A 17,704-nucleotide genomic window follows, 5' to 3' on the forward strand; every position below is an offset into this window, starting at 1 on the left:
TAAGTGCCTAAAGCTAATTATCATTACGTAAATGGTGCTCTACTCTTTAAAATAACCTGCTTTTTATAAGTGTTAAGTATTTTATTATGCTATTCTATATGTAACTATATATAATATATAGTTATATATTATATATGTAATATAATGTTACATAATTATATAAAAATACTACATATATTTTATATATATATCCCTAATGCATAACAGTATGTAGAAAACTTTTGACATAAATTATGAAAAATTTTCTACCCAAGTTACGATTTTTATAGCCAGAGTACAAATTACTAAAAGTTTAAGTTATTTCAATGTAGATGCGCCTGAAAGTCTTCAATAAACTAATTTTTGTAAAGTGATTTATATCTAATAAACAAGAATTAGAAAGTATTTGGAGACTTGAATACACTCGTATCATACACCAGACATACAGAGGTTCTGCCTCCCACTGTACAAACTGCTCTTTAAAAAGAGGAGAGGACAAAAGAACTGCAAACGTGAACCTCATGGCAATTCACCGTAACGTCAGTCATGGAATTTCAGAGAGAGGGGAACCTTTACAGATTGTCTGATTCAGGCTCCACTTTTAAGGATGATGTAACTGAAATACAAAGACAGGTTAACAGACTCATTCACGGTAATATACAAGTACAGTCATGCGCCACATGACGATGGATCACATACACGACAATGGTACCACTAAGATTAGGTGTGTAAGTAGGCTATACCATCTAGGTTTATGTAAGTACACTCTATGATGTTTGCACGACAATGAAATTGCCTAATGACACATTTCTCAAAACATATCCCCATCATTAAGCGATGCTTGTGTAGCTAAAGACCTTGTAGGGAGAATTATCTCCTAAGAATGAATCCCAGTACATCGCGGGTGGGGATGTAAAATGCTGCAGCCCCTGGGGAAAAGTTTGGTGATTTCTCAAAAAGCTAAACATAGAATTAGCATATGATCCAGGAATTCCACTCCCATATATATACTCAAAAGAACCGAAAACAAGGATTCAAACAGATATTTATATGCCAATGTTCATTGCAGCATTATTCCCAATAGCCAAAAGGTGGAAACAACCCAAACGTCCATCAAGAGAGAAATAAACAAAATGTGCTATATACATACAACAGAATATTCTTCAGCCATAAAAAGGAATGAAGTTCTGGTACATGCCACAATATGGTGAACTTTGAAAACATTATGCTAAGTGAAATAAACGAAATACAAAAAGACAAATATTGTATGGTTCCACTTATATGAAATATCTAGAATAGGCAAATTCACGGAGTCAGAAATCAGATTAGAAGTTACCAGGGATTGTCAGGAGGGAGGAACTGGTGTCATTTTCTGTTCAGGGTTTTTGAAAAGGTTTGGAAATAGATGGTGGTGATGACTGCATTACATTGTGAATGTAATTAATGCCACTGAATTGTACACAAAAATGGTTAAAATGGAAAATTTTATGTTACATATATTTAACAACAATACAAAATCTTTTGTAAAAGAGTAAATCCCATAAAAGCTGATCTGCTGAAGACAAGTAGCTCTGGCATGGAAGAGCTGGCCTACACTAGGAAAAAAGAATGTAATCAGAGATGTCTTCAATCCCATACCCTAATTTTAATTTTTAACAATTATTTAAATAAATCTAAATAAATTTCAGTTTTCGCACAATTGCTCTTTAAAAAATAAATCTTTATGGTAATTAGATTCATGACAAAAAAATCCAAGACACTTTAGTACACCTATAGTTTCCTTGACTATTGTTTCACCTAAATGATTTCACAACTAAAATTAGGAACAGAGTCTCAAAACTTACGGTAAGATGATTAAGATTCTGGACTCTAGAGAGGAAGAACAGCTAAAATAAAGCCTTCTCCTAGGAAGAAATGATGTATCACACACTAAGTAATTAATTCTAAGAAATACCCAGGTTACACAATTTTTGACGTCAAGAAAAGAAAAGCAACACTGATAAAAGAGAGTGGAAGCTAGGATGCATTAACAATAGTTACATCTTAAGTAGGAACAATTTAATGAGTCACCCATTTAAGACATGCAAACTCAGATGTACTGAGCTAGAACGGTAAGGCTTATGCAATCTTGTCCAACTATTTAAAGTGCTCAGATAATTCCTCCACGTGAAGATGAAGTCTACAACTCTATCTTCTACCTAATATCCCACTCCCATAATAAGCAATCATACTATACTAATTATGACATGATATATACTCATTGGAATATTGATTATTTCCCAAGTCAAGTGTCTAAGTAATTTTCACCTTGGGAAAGCAAAGAAATGAAATTAAAAAGCCAGGAATATTCAATAGATAACATTACTTAATGTAAACATTAGAAAACAAGAGCCACAACTACCTTAAAGGCTTTTTGTACTAGAAAGTGCCTATGAAGAATAGACCAAGAGCTAACGGGTACTAAGGTAAATAAGACGTGGTCCCTGGCCCTCAAGAACCTCACATACTAATGGAAAAACAAAAAAGTAAGTCAGCTACTACATACAGAGATGCAGCCTGAATGTTTTGGTATCATAGAGCAAGAGTGCCTACTAGTATAGAAAAAAGCAGATTCTTGTCCTGAGTCTTGAAGGAAAGTCAAGAGTTAGCCACGGAATAAAAGTTAGCATACTAGTATGGAAAAAAGCACAACTGCGATATCTATACATACATATATATATAATCTTGAAGGAATGAAAATACATATATACACTCATTCCTTCAAGAAACATTTCTGCACCACCTACTGTGTGCCAGGCACAGACCATGTTTAGAGAACTCCATGTACTTTAGCATGGCTGCAGCCTAGAGAGCACGTATGAGACTAAGCAGGCACCAGGTTATGAAAGCCCTGGATGCTCTGCTAAAGAGGGTAGACCTCATCCTGAAGACAGCAAGAGAAAAGCTGTTGAGAAGTGACAAGATCAGAGTTGTATACTCTCTGACTCAGGCTTCCCTATACATTCTCTCTGAGGAGTTGGCATGAAGGCTCCAGAGGGAAAAGAAGGAAGGAGCGAAGGAAGGAGCTGATAAGACCCATGAGTAACAGATATTCTATGAGGCAACATCAGCTACTAAGTTCGACTACTTCTCTACCCTCTTGTTCTGTCGCCAGACTCCACTCTAACGGGGTAAAAAGTTTCAGTACCAGTAGCCGGCAGGAGATAGAGAGTGTTAACAGAGCAGAAAAGGGAGTTCCTCTGGCTAAATCACATAAGGGTCATCCACAAGGAACCACTCATATTCTGAAGAGAATATTATATGAACAAAATAAAACTGGAGTATATTAAAATATCTGGTAAGATGATAAATTTTATGTTGTGTTTCACCACAATTAAAAGCAATTTTTAAAAAAAGAAAAGAAGGGGCCAGCCCGGTGGCGCAGAGGTTAAGTTCGCATGTTCCGCTTCGGCAGCCCAGGGTTCACCGGTTCGGATCCTGGGTGTGGACATGGCACTGCTTGGCAAAAGCCATGCTGTGGTAGGCATCGCACATATAAAGTAGAGGAAGATGGGCATGGATGTTAGCTCAGGGCCAGTCTTCCTCAGCAAAAAAAGGAGGATTGGTGGCAGATGTTAGCTCAGGGCTAACCTTCCTCCAAAAAAAAAACCTGAAATTTAGGCATACTACTTTTCTACTCTGGCAAACATTAAAAATGGCAAATATTAGTTCATTTTATATTTAATTATAATTTCCTCATTCTTCCTTCATATTTAAAGAACTCTTCGAAGTCTACTCACCACCACAAAGCTAAATGTATAAGAACACAAAGACAGGGGCCGGCTCTGTGGCCAAGTGGTTAAGTTCGCAAGCTCTGCTATGGCGGCCCAGGGTTCGGATTCTGGGTGCCAACATGGCATCGCTCATCAGGCCACGTTGAGGCGGCGTCCCACATGCCACAACTAGAAGGACCTGCAACTAAGATATACAACTGTGTACAGGGGGGGTTTGGGGAGATAAAGCAGGAAACAAAAAATTGGCAACAGTTATTAGCCCAGGTGCCAATCTTTAAAAAAAAAAAAAAGAACACAAAGACAAAGGACGATAACTGCTATCTTACTGGGGGAAAGAGGAGACTCACATCCCAAACAGACATCATCCAATAGCCAACTATCTTTTCCCAGAGACTTGCAGTAGTACAAACTGCCACCATAAAGAATGTACATGGATTTGAGCAGACACATTCTAACAGCACGGCTGTCTGTCCAGGCATGCTGCTGAAAGAATAGTACCTTCCTACTTGTCCTGGCCCCCACCCACCTTAAGCCCCTTACAAAAGAGAGTTTAGACAAAACTCGTATTTAAGCCTCTAATGCATGTGTGTGCGTTCAGTAAGATAAGTTAGGTGATAATAGTAGCAATGAACCCTTCTAACATCATCCTTACCTCAAAGTTAGTCTTTGAAGATTCCTGAAGAGGAAAATAATTTTGTTCATGCATATTTCTCAAAAGTCTTGACTTGAGATTGTCATTTAGGTTCAAACAGAGGATAACAAGTCACTAACTTTCAGAAAATTGATAAAGTATGGTAGAGGAGTGAGTACTGAGAATCAGAGTAATAGGGTCTGAGTCCTAGGTAATCAACTTACTAGCTTTGCGACCTTGGGGAAATAAATGGTCTATCCTTTTTGAGCTTCAGTTTTTTTAATCAATAAAATATAACTAATGATGCTTACCCTATCTACATCATGAAGATCAAAGAACTAAATGTAACCCTACTTTAGCCACAGACTGCAAGGCACCCTTCTCAATAATCTCAATTTCATGCAACCCTTTTTGAATACATCTCCTATTTCACCAGCTCATTTCTTCTAGTTCATGAACGACCAACAGTGGATCCCACCAGGACCACAAGTCTACTGACTCAACTATCCTTTCACTGTCCCTCACCTCTTGAAGTCCTCTCCTCTCTCCTTACCCACTTTAAGCTCCACAATCCATCATTATAATCACTTGCTCCTCTCTGACTTGGACATCTCACTTTGCAAAACCACAAGCCTGATTAAATTTGACTCTCTTGTCTATTCTCCTACTCGTAAAATCAATATGGCTAGAGAAAAAAAGCACATAACCAAGCCAAGTGGCCTCACTTTTAACTCATGACCTTTAACCTCAAATAAGCTCTTAATTCTGCCTAGTAATCATACTGTATTTCCCTAGTCCATTCACTCTCCCATTTCTCTAAATGACAGCTGCTCTCTCCTCTCTTATCAAACTTCTAATACCTTCTTTCACATCCTTTCTCATCCTCAGCTGATGACTTTGCTTAGAAAATTAAAGCAATCAGAAGAGAATTTCCAGGAATTACCACCACATGCACCTATAGTATCAGCATCTATCTGCACCTACCTGCTCTGCCTTCCTTCTTGTTATAATATACAAACAACTATCTGTTCTCTTTTCTCTAGCCAATCCCTTCTCTTGTGCACTAGCTCCAATCCCTACTACCAACTCAATGACATCAGCTCCAGCAATTCTCCTCCTCTCTTCCGTATCATCAATTTCTCTCTCTACTATATCACTTTCATGAGTATATGAAATACATATGAAATGGCTGTAACTTCTATCACAAAAACTGTACTAGGAGAAACATTACCAGGTCGAACTAAAAAGAACAGAGACAATATAAAATGAAAATAGGCCTTTGGATCCCCACATTTCTATAAACAGGAAACAGGCTGAAAAAATGACTCAGCTGCAAACAGAGGCTACAATTTATGGAAAAGGAAGACTCAAGAGGACTGAACAAAGAGGCTAAGAAGGGTTACATAACTTTTACAAGGTCATGCAACTAAATAAGAAGCACAACTGGGACTTGAACTCAGAAAGTCTACATCCTCAACCAGTATCTACTCCATGTCAAGTACTTTACACATATTACCTCATTAAGTCCTTACAATCCTGAGAGTTTAGTACTAGTACTCTCCCCATTTTACAAACGGGTAAATTGAACCTTAGCTAAATTTAGTGACTTAAAAAACATGTACAAAAAAATTGTATTTTTTAAACATCTACATTATATTCAGAATTGAGGAGAGAAAACTTTCAAAACCAAAAAGATAAACAGGACATATATTACATTTAACAGTCATTTTCTTAAGTATGCTATTACAAGAAAATTATTGCACAAAATTTTTAAGTAAGGAACAGGAAAGATGTCTCAAAATAAGAAAATAATAGAATTGTCTAAATTCTTAAACCATTAAAATTGCCAGCTTGAGTCTAATAATATGTGTTGATGCTAAATATGACCACTCTTCCATTAAATCTCTTTACTATATAATTAACAAACAATCCTCTTTCAGTTTCAGGAATTTTTTTGATTGTATATTTGCTATGTTTTTTTTACGGGAAACTACAGGGCAATATCTTACTATATCTATTAACAATTGCAACTGATTTTTGTAGTATGCTTTCCAGTTAAAATCTCTCTCAATAAATGAGGCAGGCACAGTTATTTCTCCTACAATAAGCTTTTAAAACTCGAATTGGATATGACTAATCAAGGAACACAACTTAGTTGTGACTTTCCTGCCAATTATTTATTTTATAACCAACTGTCAGTATAGCTGGCCATGCTGGCCTGTGATTGGTATCAAACACTGCACAAGAAAGCAACTTCTTTCACAACTCTTCTGCAAAGAGCACCCTTCGGTTATGAGCAGCTTTCACTTTTTCCTCCACTTCGGCTGGAATCATTACATATACCAACTTATGTACCAAAAGGCTGCTTTAGCATTATTCACAAAAACCAAGATGTAGAAGCAACCCAAGTGCCCTTCTATCTAAAGAAGATGTGGGATATGCGTGCGTGTGTGTGTATGTGACACACACACGCACACATATATACACACACAATGGAATACTATTCAGCCATAAAAAAGACAAAATTGTCCCATCTGCAACAACATGGATGGACCTTGAGGGTATGATGTTAAGCAAAATAAGCCAGACAGAGAAAGACAAATACTGCACGGTTTCATTCACATGTAGAAGATAACAAATACATGGATAAAGACAACAGATTAGTGGTCACCAGAGGGGAAGAGGGTTGGGAGGTGGGCAAAAGGGATAAAGGGGCACATATGTATGGTGATGGATAAAAATTAGACTACCAGGGGTGAGCACAAAGAAGTGTATTCAGGAATTGATAAACAATAATGTACACTTGAAATTACACAGTGTTATAAAACATCATAATCCCAACGAAATTACTTGGGGAAAAAAAAAGGCTGCTTACAGGGTTCAAAATTTATTGGGGTTTTTTTTCTTTTTTTGAGGAAGATTAGCCCTGAGCTAACATCTGCTGCCAATCCTCCTCTTTTCTTTTGCTGAGGAAGACTGGCCCTGAGCTAACATCCATGCCCATCTTCCTCTACTTTATATGTGGGACGCCTGCCACAGCATGGCTTGACCAGTGGTGCTATGTCCACAACTGGGATCTGAACTAGCAAACCCCAGGCCGCCAAAGCAGAACATGCGCACATAACCGCTGTGCCACCAGACCAGCCCCAAAATTTATTGATATTTTAAAAGCCTCATTACCTCAACTAGAAACTGCAAATATTTTGTTAGAAATTAATAAAGTTTGTTTCTACAAATCGGTAAAAATTTGGCATGTTAAATAATGTCAACAAGATTTTAGGTATAAAGTTATTTAAAACTTAAAAATTAGTTGTAAAGATAACTTTCCATTTAATTTATTTAAACTATTAAGCAAATTAAAATGCTACTAAAAACATCCTTAGCTATTTGTTAAATCAGGCGTCCCAAGAATTCTTACCAGCAAAACCATGACAATATATTTTCCGTTATTTGTAGCTCAAAAAAATAGTGATGAATGTCCTAAAATATTCCATAAATCAGATGTCCTATAAAGCCAAACTGCTCCTTCTTATTCAACTTAATAAGGCTCCATAAGCTTTTAACAGAAAAATTTCCACGTACACTTTGCATACTTAACTCTAAATAAATTTAACTATGCAAAATGTTAATTCAAATCAAAATAAATATGAAAGCCATAAACACAACTATAAAGCTGGCAATTAAGATTAAAAGGTTTAGATAACGTATTTCTAGAAATTACGGGTTGACCTCCACTTGGAGGAAGATAATCATAAGGCTGTTACCTTCTCAACACAAAGAGAGCCTCTTAAAATGTATATGTAAAGCACTCATGTTGATCAATCACAAAGCAGCATTTTAACAACAACAAAAAGATAACTCCTGTCTTTGTTAATGTACAACTGAAATAGTCAAAAATTAGAACACAAAACAAACATAAGGCAAAATACTGCAGAAGAGCACTGAACCAGAAGTCAGAAGAGCTAAGTTCTAATCTTCTCTCCAGCATAACTAGATATGAGTTATAGTTCCATTTCCTCATCTATAAAATTAAGGGGCAGGAGAAGAGATCAATGTAAGGTTATTTCCAGCTCAAAAATCTTATGATTCCATGAACCAAACTGAGATACGTCATATTTTGTTTTCTTATCTTAAATAGAAATAAAAATATATTATTATATAAATTGGAGTTAAAGGTAGCGTTATACTATCTTTGACCAAAAGACAGCAGTTGTAGATAAAGACTATGGCAAGAATAAAAACCCATGAAAAGGTATAATGAGACTTTATTAATAAAAACACATACTACTTTCCCTGAATGAAGTTCCTTCTGTAAATACTAAAAGAACCTTTTTTTGAAAAATTATCTTCTAAACCATCAACTTGAAACTCTTAATAGCTACTTTATAAGTCATATTTTAGGAACCCTAGACAAGCAAATCAAATTAATAGAAATTGAGAGTGGAGAAAATTATCAGTGCCCTTCTATGTTATAACTACATAATGGGTAATATAATAGCTTTGGAATTCACGTTTACAGTTCTTTCTGAGTCTGCGTGTATGACTATGTTAGTCATTTCAATGTACTCCCTAAATCTGACTAGATCCAGTAATCCCTTATTTAAAAGTTTTCTTAAACTCTCAATACGCCATGCTTTTCCTTTAACTTTCCTTTTTCTATTCCTCTTCTCCTTCCAACACAATTTTATTTTAGTATGCTTCACAGGGTCCATTTGCTTTTCTTTTTCCTACGTCTTTATGATGCATGCCTGGTCTTTACATCTCCTTTACCCATGCTTTCATTTTTGATTCAAAGTGCCCCTAATTACCCAGTTAGATATTAAGAGTTCTGAGATCCTTAAATTTCGTATTTATTTCCTATGATGCAACTCTTTTCCACAGTACCAGACATGGCAGGTTTGCTAGCAAATTCAGACACACTCAGTCACTTGAAAGCTTAAATTTTACATATTGACACTTTTTTATTCCATTTATTTTTATCACTAGCAATCTGCTTGCTTAAAGTCTCTCTAAGCATTTTGACTTTTAAATACTTTTTTAGTATACTGATACAAGCTGGAGAAACGAAAGCAGTTTCAAATTCAAAAAATGTCACCTAGTCAAATTGGAGAGGAAAAAAACAGGACCCAATATTTAATTTGTCAAAACTTTGCAACACAGCCTTTTTTGGAAGGCCTAAGAAAAAAATTTGTTGCGTGCTGTAACTATAAAAGGTATTGGAGTTTCTTTTGGGAATTTTACCATATTTCCTCAAGATGCAAGTGATACTTGGGGGATCTATACAAACAAATTTAAATCATTACAGAGCTTAACTATAATTCCTAAAGTTACCATTTAAAAATATAAATATTCATTACAAATTCACTTTTTTCTTTTTTTTCTTTTTAAAGATTGGCACCTGAGCTAACAACTGTTGCCAATCTTGTGTTTTTTTTCTGCTTTTTCTCCCCAAATCCTCCCAGTACATAGTAGTATACTGTAGTTGTGGGTCCTTCTGTTTGTGCTATGTCGGACGCGGCCTCAGCATGGCCTGATGAGCGGTGCCATCCCAGGATCCCAACAGGCGAAACCCTGGGCCGCCGAAGGGGAGCGTGCGAACTTAACCACCCGGCCACGGGGGCGGCCCCTCACTTTTACTTCTTACCCCATTCTTTAATAGTAGGAGTCAAAACCCACAGACAAATGGTCCCTAACTACATTTGATCCAGTACAGTGCTGCATATCTATGGCTATTTAAGACTCATAACTAGCCTCTCTGCTTTCCCCTTTTCCCCCAAGAGTTTATTTTCCACAAAGCAGACAGACAACTTTTAAATCTACACCCCGCCCCCAACAGATTCCCAGCCTACTTAGAATAAAATTCTAATTCTTCCTAATGATATATAAGCCTTCTATGAACTGGCACTCAGCAATCCCCTTCAACCCACACACAACCTCTTTCTCCTTCCATATATTATCTCCTAGCATTGCCCCCCTGTGTCAGTCCTCCCTAGCCAGTCTAGCCTCCTCCACCATTCGGGAAGGATAAATATCTCTGCTTTAAAAATATTCTCCGGAATGTTGCCCTTCATGGTCCTCTCCCCAGAACGTTTTTCTCCTGAAAGCCCTAAGTCTCACTCCTTCAGATCCTTCAATTCTCTGCTGAAATGTCACCCTACCAGAGGCTTTCTGTGACCATCTATCCAAAACAGCACCTCCTACATCGCTCTGCCCTTTCACCCAGCTTTCTCTTCCTCCTAGAACTTATCACTACATGACACGGTAAGTAAATAAGTATTGAGCACCTGTCTCCACCCACCACATTGCAATCTCCATGAAGGCAGGAGTTTCATTTGTTCGCTACTGTATTCCAGTGCCCAGAAAGGCCTGGTACGGCTCAACAACTGTTAAAGAAGTGAAAATTTTAAATGTCTGACTCTAGAATCCATGCTGTCAACTTCATTCATGCATATCATTTAAAGAAACCCTTTAATTAATCAATGTTAAAAGTGTATTTGAACTGGGAATATTGATTGCCTCTAGGGAAGAGAACTGGGTGGCTAAAGGGAGAGAGATACAGGGAGATTAAATGTATACCTCTTAAATCTTAAACTACATTAAAATGTTAACACTACATTAATGTGTTAATGTTCATTAACTATATTAATGTGATAACTTAAATCCTGAACTATATTATTTTGTTAATTTTCTATTAATTTTAATAAAATTTTTAAATTTACCTTAAGAGTAACATTGATACTTGAATTACATAAACTTCCCAGTTCAATTCTGCATTTTCAAGATGTGGCATGCTAACAGCAAAAACATGACATTCTTCATGTTGTTCTGGTATGTTTTAATAAGATTCTTCGGGAATTTCTCAGAGCACAAGAAGTTACATGTTCCCTTTTTAAATGTCTCCTTACTCTTGCATCATTATTAACCAACAATCACCTTGTCACTAGGAAGCTGTTAGCTACATTCAATAGTTCATTCACATAGGGTAAAAGAGGCATCAAACAGCAAGTATGATAATGCCTTTACTAACTAATTATGGGGTTGTGTGCCAACATTGTTACGAGAAACTTTGTCACCAAAGACAAGAATAACAAAGACTATTTCAGGATATGCTCCAGTATATCCAGAACTTAAAACCCTAGACCTGGGAATAAGGTTGGGTGGGAAAGGGGCTGGGAAGGGAAAAGTAGAAGCAGCTACTCAGTCACTTCCCGTTATTCTTTCTAATCACAGTTAATCCCCTATTTAGACAGGAAGTCACTTCCAGTTATGGTGAAAACAGTACTCCTCTCAACTGACATGAGCACACGAAGATCACTTTCAGACTGACAAAATAATAACGTAAAACTGAAATTCCACAGTTATAAACTATTATGACCTCAATAAAATAAAAATAAATAACAAAAAAATAGAGGAAAAAAAGGTCACTTTCAGAAGAGGAAACTCAACACGATGATCGTAACGAAATCCTTCACAGACCAATACAAGACCTAAGGGCCTTCCTAGTACCTTACACTTGTATTATATCACAAAGAATGAGAATTATAAAATCATAACTTGAAAAACTAAGCACTGATTTCTGCCAGTTATAAGGTAACAGACTACTGCACTTCTTAATTTTCAAATTCAGATAAAGCTGTATACTTTTCCAACTCATGTATATTAAAATATTAGGTGTTATATTATAGTATAACAAGCTTAATCTTTCTGTGAGAAATCACTTTAACTGTATACACATATTCCCCATCATTGAAATAATTTCTACTCTTATTAAAATAAAAAAAAAAATCACAAAGAGTTTTCCCCCAAATTACTAAGAAACAGTCTATGTAGTGTTATATGAAAGATGGAACAATTCATTAACTACTTCCTCAAATGAACTCAAAAAAGAAAAATGGCAATCAATTGGAACCTGTCACATACAAATTAAGTTTGGACATAAGCAAAAGTACTATAAATGATCTTTCTTTTGTTTTTATGTTTCTTTCCTTTAAAAAAAAAAAACCAACATTTTATTTCAAACAAACAAAAAAGTATAAAAGCAAAAGAGTAACTGTGACACTCTGATATTTTGCCTTTCCTCTATAGTCAAAATATAACAAAACATGAACCACCCATATTTCATGTATTGATTAGTCATTATATACCGCAGGGAACTTAACCATACTAGTTATGAACTACTTATAGAACATGATAAATGTTCCACAGAAATACTCTGGCTCTCTATCTACCTCAGGTACATATAGCTGGCATCTTGGTCACGCTAGTCGATCTATCCAGATGCACAACTAAACGGCCTAATTCTCCCAACACTTTCTAGGTTTTTCCCTATTTTGCCAGGAAAATAAAGATAAAACAAAAAATATATTATCAGAATGTCAAATGCAATCCTTCCACCCAACACGCTTTCTCTATGATACCCTAGAAAATTATCACCCAAACTCTAATTAAAACAAACTCAGTAATTCCTATACCACTTTTATTTTTAATGGACAAATACATGTACTTGTTCTTATCCCAGACAGCCTGACTTCTCATTTTCCAAATCATACTGTCATGATGGTACATGATCTCACCCATTTGTTGTACTTAGAAACAGCAGAAATCAGGTGAACTGATGTCACCTTCTAACAAGTCACTCAATCTTTAACTATCTATGTGCCAGGCACAGAAGAATGAAATACATGCTATGCAGAAAACTCATACAATCATATCATAGATGAAATAAAAAAACAGGTTAGGAAAAATAAACAAAGAACAAATTTTTGGTTAACTGAAGTATTTTCTGAAATATTAAGTCTGATAATCTTTTCCTAATAAATACAAGAGCCTAAATTCTTTTCTTGAAACTTTGCTATTTTAAAAATGGAACTCGGGGGCTGGCCCTGTGGCCGAGTGGTTAAGTTCGCGCGCTCCTCTGCAGACGGCACAGTGTTTCGTTGGTTTGAATCCTGGGCACGGACACGGTACTGCTCGTCAAGCCATGCTGAGGCAGCGCCCCACATGCCAAAACTAGAAGGATGCACAGTGAAGAATATACAATTATGTACTGGGTGGCTTTGGGGAGAAAAAGGAAAAAATAAAATCTTTAAAAAAAAAAAAGAGTAAGAACTTTAAAAAAAAAAAAAAGAAAAGAAAAAAATGGAACTGGGGGCCGGCCCCGTGGCAGAGTGGTTATGTTGGTGTGTTCTGCTTCGGCAGCCCACGGTTTCACCAGTTCGAATACTGGGCGAGGACATGGCACCACTTGCCAAGCCATGCTGAGGCGGCATCCCACATGCCACAACTAGAAGGACCCACGACTAAAAATACACAACGATGTACTGAGGGGCTTTGGGAGAAAAAGGAAAAATAAAATCTTTAAAAAAAAAAAAAATGGGGGGCTGGCCCCGTGGCCGAGTGGTTAAGTTCGCGCGCTCCGCTGCAGGCGGCCCAGTGTTTTGTCAGTTCGAATCCTGGGCGCAGACATGGCACTGCTCATCAAACCACACTGAGGCAGCGTCCCACATGCCACAACTAGAAGGACCCACAACTAAGAATATGCAACTATGTACCTGGGGGCTTTGGGGAGAAAAAGGAAAAAAATAAAATCTTAAAAAAAAAAAAAAAATGGAACTCAACTTTTTATAACTTTTCTTTAGAGCATTAAGTAACTGTATTGTGTCTACTTAAGTTGCTAGAAAGAAACCAAGATAATATTAAACTCTTCTGAATACCTTTAATAGCAGCATGAGTCATCCTTTGCATTATGTGTATCTAAGGTCATATTTCATACTTCCCAAGAAAATGGTCAGAATAACATACATGCTATAATGGAGAAAATAAACTCAAACCAACAATCATCATTTCGGACCTTCTAAGGAAGAGCACAACTCACAAAATAAATGAGAATCATTACTTTCCTGTACTAAGGGAAAAAAAAAAATAACCAGTTTTTCTAAAGTGCTCAAAGAAGTAAGTTTCAGGCAACACCACCAGAAAAAGTGGCCAACAATTCACACTATGAATTTCTACACTTTAAAAATGCATCAAATTCCGTGATTTCACTTACATGTGGAGTCTAAAATAGTCCAACTCAGAAGCAGAGAGTGGAATGGTGGTTGTGCCAGGCAGAGGGAGGAAATGGGGAGATGTTGGTCAAAGGGTAGAAAGTTTCAGTTATACAAGAGGAGTAAATCCTGGAGAGCTAACGTACAGCATGGTGACTACTTAACAATACTGTAGTGTATACTTGAAACTTGCTAAGAAAGTAGGTCTTAAGTGTTCTCACAAGGAAGGGAAGGGAGGGAGGAAGAAAATGATAACTATGTGAGGTGATGGATACGTTAATTAGCTTGAGTGTGGTGTTCCTTTCACAATGTATACATATTTCAAATCATCATGTATGTTGTATCATCAACATACATCAAAACGTATCAAACATATAACTTGATGTTTTAATTAAATATATACAATTCCTATTTGTCAATTACACCTTAATAAAGTTAAAAAAATGCTGCAATTCTTCTACAAGTGAATATTATTGTCAAATTAATAGCCCAAACCAGCCCTAAAAGTCTTTCTCTTCATGCAAGCAAACAGGAAAGTAGTTAATTTAATTAAGTGGGAGATAATTTTTAAACTAGAGCAGCAACTGGATTCTCTTCCTAAGTACTAGAGTATCCCCTAGTGGACTGGTGAGGAACAGTGTTTTTGCTTATTAAACTGAACTTGGTTAAGTCTTTGATCATAACAAGTTCACTAACAATCCTACCCGAAAAGTATCATTTTTTTCTATTGTCAAAGCAAAGTTAATAGTGGTTTTCATAAATTTCATAATTTTGAATTCCAATGGGGGCCCTGCAAGACAGAAACAAATCTGTTTCTTGATAAAATATTGTTTTCAATATTTTGAATATAATCTGTTCCAAGAATTTTGTTATATGAGCATGAACTTATAAATTTAAAATCAATATTTTTTAACAGTTTCCTAACAATATAATTTAAAGCAAAGGAAGTTATTACGGAAATTATTCAAACCATCTCACTGATATAAATGTCAACAATCAAATTATGAATATTAAGCAGAATGCCTTCTAAAGAGCCAGTGGTTACCAAAAATGAATGTGAGAAACTACTGATAGTGGCCTGGAAATGATGTTTACATACCATATAATTTCTGATAACATGTGGAATAATAATAACTAAGAAACAATTTTTAAAGGCATCAATACCCTATACACAAAAACTAAACAATGACTATGTCATATTTTTGCAAGTAATCAAGCAAAATCTACTGAACACAAAGTATACAAAGCCTTCTCAATTTACGTGAACACACTGAAAATAATGCTACCATGCCTTCTCCATCCACATGGTCTTTACACATTCTGTTCCCTCTATCTGAAACACTCTTCCCCACTCATATCCACTGACCTATTTAATTCTCACCCATTCTTCAAATCTCAACTAAATCCACACTAACCTCCCTGACTAGGTGAAATTCCACTACTGCTTCTCACAGCACTAGGTATCTCATCTTTTACTGATTTATTTAAGTCACAGCGGCTTACTAGAGGGTTATTTACAGGGTTCTATGATTTTACAGGGGTACTGTGAAGATTCAGGAACACGTGTAAACCACCTAGAACAATGCCAGCCACCATGTAAACACTATTAGTATCGGCCCCATTAAACCTGTCAGAGAGAAAATGTGTTTCCGTCATCTAAGATTATTCCTTAGAGTCTTGTTTTGTTGTTAAAGACCACTTTATCACCAGTATTAACACAACAGTAGAGTCGTTCTAATCATTCCTCCAATCAAATTCTTTTGCTACTCCTCCCTTCAAGAGGTAGAGCTTAGTCCCTACCTTTGAGTAGAATTAGGGACGCGCTTCTAACAAATAGAATAAGACAGAAGTAAAGTTGTGTGACTCAGGGACTAGGTCATAAAAGGTAGTGTGGCATTCTGTTCACTCTCTCTAGGATTACTCGCTCCAGGGGAAATGAGTTGCTATACTGTGAGGACACTCAGAAAGCCCTAGAGAGAGGCCCATGTGGTAAGGAACTGAGGCCTCCCACGGGCAGCTATGTGAGTGAGCCATCTTGGAAAACAGATCCTCCAGCCCCAGACAAGCCTTCAGCTGACTGCAGCTCCAGCTGGCAGCTTGACTGGAACCTCACGAGACATCTGAGCTAGAAACACCCAGCTAAGAACCTTCCAGGTTTCTGACACTGAGAAATCATGAGAGATCATAAACAGTAGTTGTTTCACGCTGCTGAACTTTGGGGGGATTGGTTATTCAGCAGCAAATATAACTAATATATTGTGTTTAATATGTTTAAAGAAAAAAGAAGATAACGATAGCAAATGAACAAACAAAAGATATTATCAAAAAAGACCAACAACTCAACAACAAAATAAATCTGATTAAAAATGTGAAAAGGACTTAAGTAGACATTTCTCCAAATAAGATATACAAATGGCCAACAAGCACATGCAAAGATGCTTAACATCATTAATCATTAGGGCAATGCAAATTGAATCCACAACGAGGGGCTGGCCCATGAGGGGCTGGCCCAATGGCGCAGCGGTTAAGTTCGCATGTTCCACTTCTCAGCGGCCCGGGGTTCGCCGGTTCGGATCCCCAGTACGGACAGGGCACCAGTTGGCATGCCATGCCATGGTAGGCATCCCACATATAAAATAGAGGAAGATGGGCATGGATGTTAGCTCAGGGCCAGGCTTCCTCAGCAAAAAGAGGAGGACTGGCAGTAGTTAGCTCAGGGCGAGTCTTCCTCAAAAAAAAAAAAAAAAAGAAAGAAACCACAATGAGATACCACCTCCCACCCATTAGGATGGCTACTATAAAAAAAAATAGTAGGTGTTAATTGAGGATGTGCTGAAATTGGAACCCTCATGCACTACTGGAGGGAATATAAAACAGTGAAGCCAGTATGGAAAACAGTATGGCAGTTCCTCAAAAAATTAAGAATAGAATTACCATATGCTCCAACAGTTCCACTTCCGAATATATACCCCAAAGAAATTAAAGTATCGTCTCAAAGAGATATTTGTACACCTGTGCTCACAGCAGCATTATTCACAACAGTCAAAAGGGGAAGCAACCCAAGTGGTCCAACAACAGACGAATAAACAAAACGTAGTACATGAATACAATGAAATATCATTCAGCCTTAAAAAGGAAGGACTATTCTGATACATGGTACAATATGGATGAACCTTGAGGACATCAAGTTGAAGGAAACAAGCCAATCACAAAAAGACAAATACTGTGTGATTCTACTTATACGAGGTACGTAGAGCAGTCAAACTCATAGAGAC

At 36.8% G+C, this 17,704-nt stretch overlaps 1 protein-coding gene across 3 annotated transcripts in view; it reads right to left on the reverse strand.

Annotated features, from left to right (window-relative positions):
• Positions 1-17,704, reverse strand: part of ABL2 (ABL proto-oncogene 2, non-receptor tyrosine kinase) — a 106,254-nt gene that overhangs the window by 65,665 nt on the left and 22,885 nt on the right. The window contains exon 1 of one of the 3 annotated variants that reach the window (XM_070591674.1): positions 11,103-11,349. The exons of the other annotated variants lie outside the window; for them this stretch is intronic. The gene's annotated coding sequence lies outside the window, so the exon portion shown is untranslated. Of the gene's footprint in view, positions 1-11,102; positions 11,350-17,704 lie in introns of those variants that run through there. 3 annotated transcript variants of the gene reach the window in all.

This window comes from Equus przewalskii, chromosome 23 (genome assembly GCF_037783145.1).
Source record: "Equus przewalskii isolate Varuska chromosome 23, EquPr2, whole genome shotgun sequence".
Classification (NCBI taxonomy): domain Eukaryota; kingdom Metazoa; phylum Chordata; class Mammalia; order Perissodactyla; family Equidae; genus Equus; species Equus przewalskii.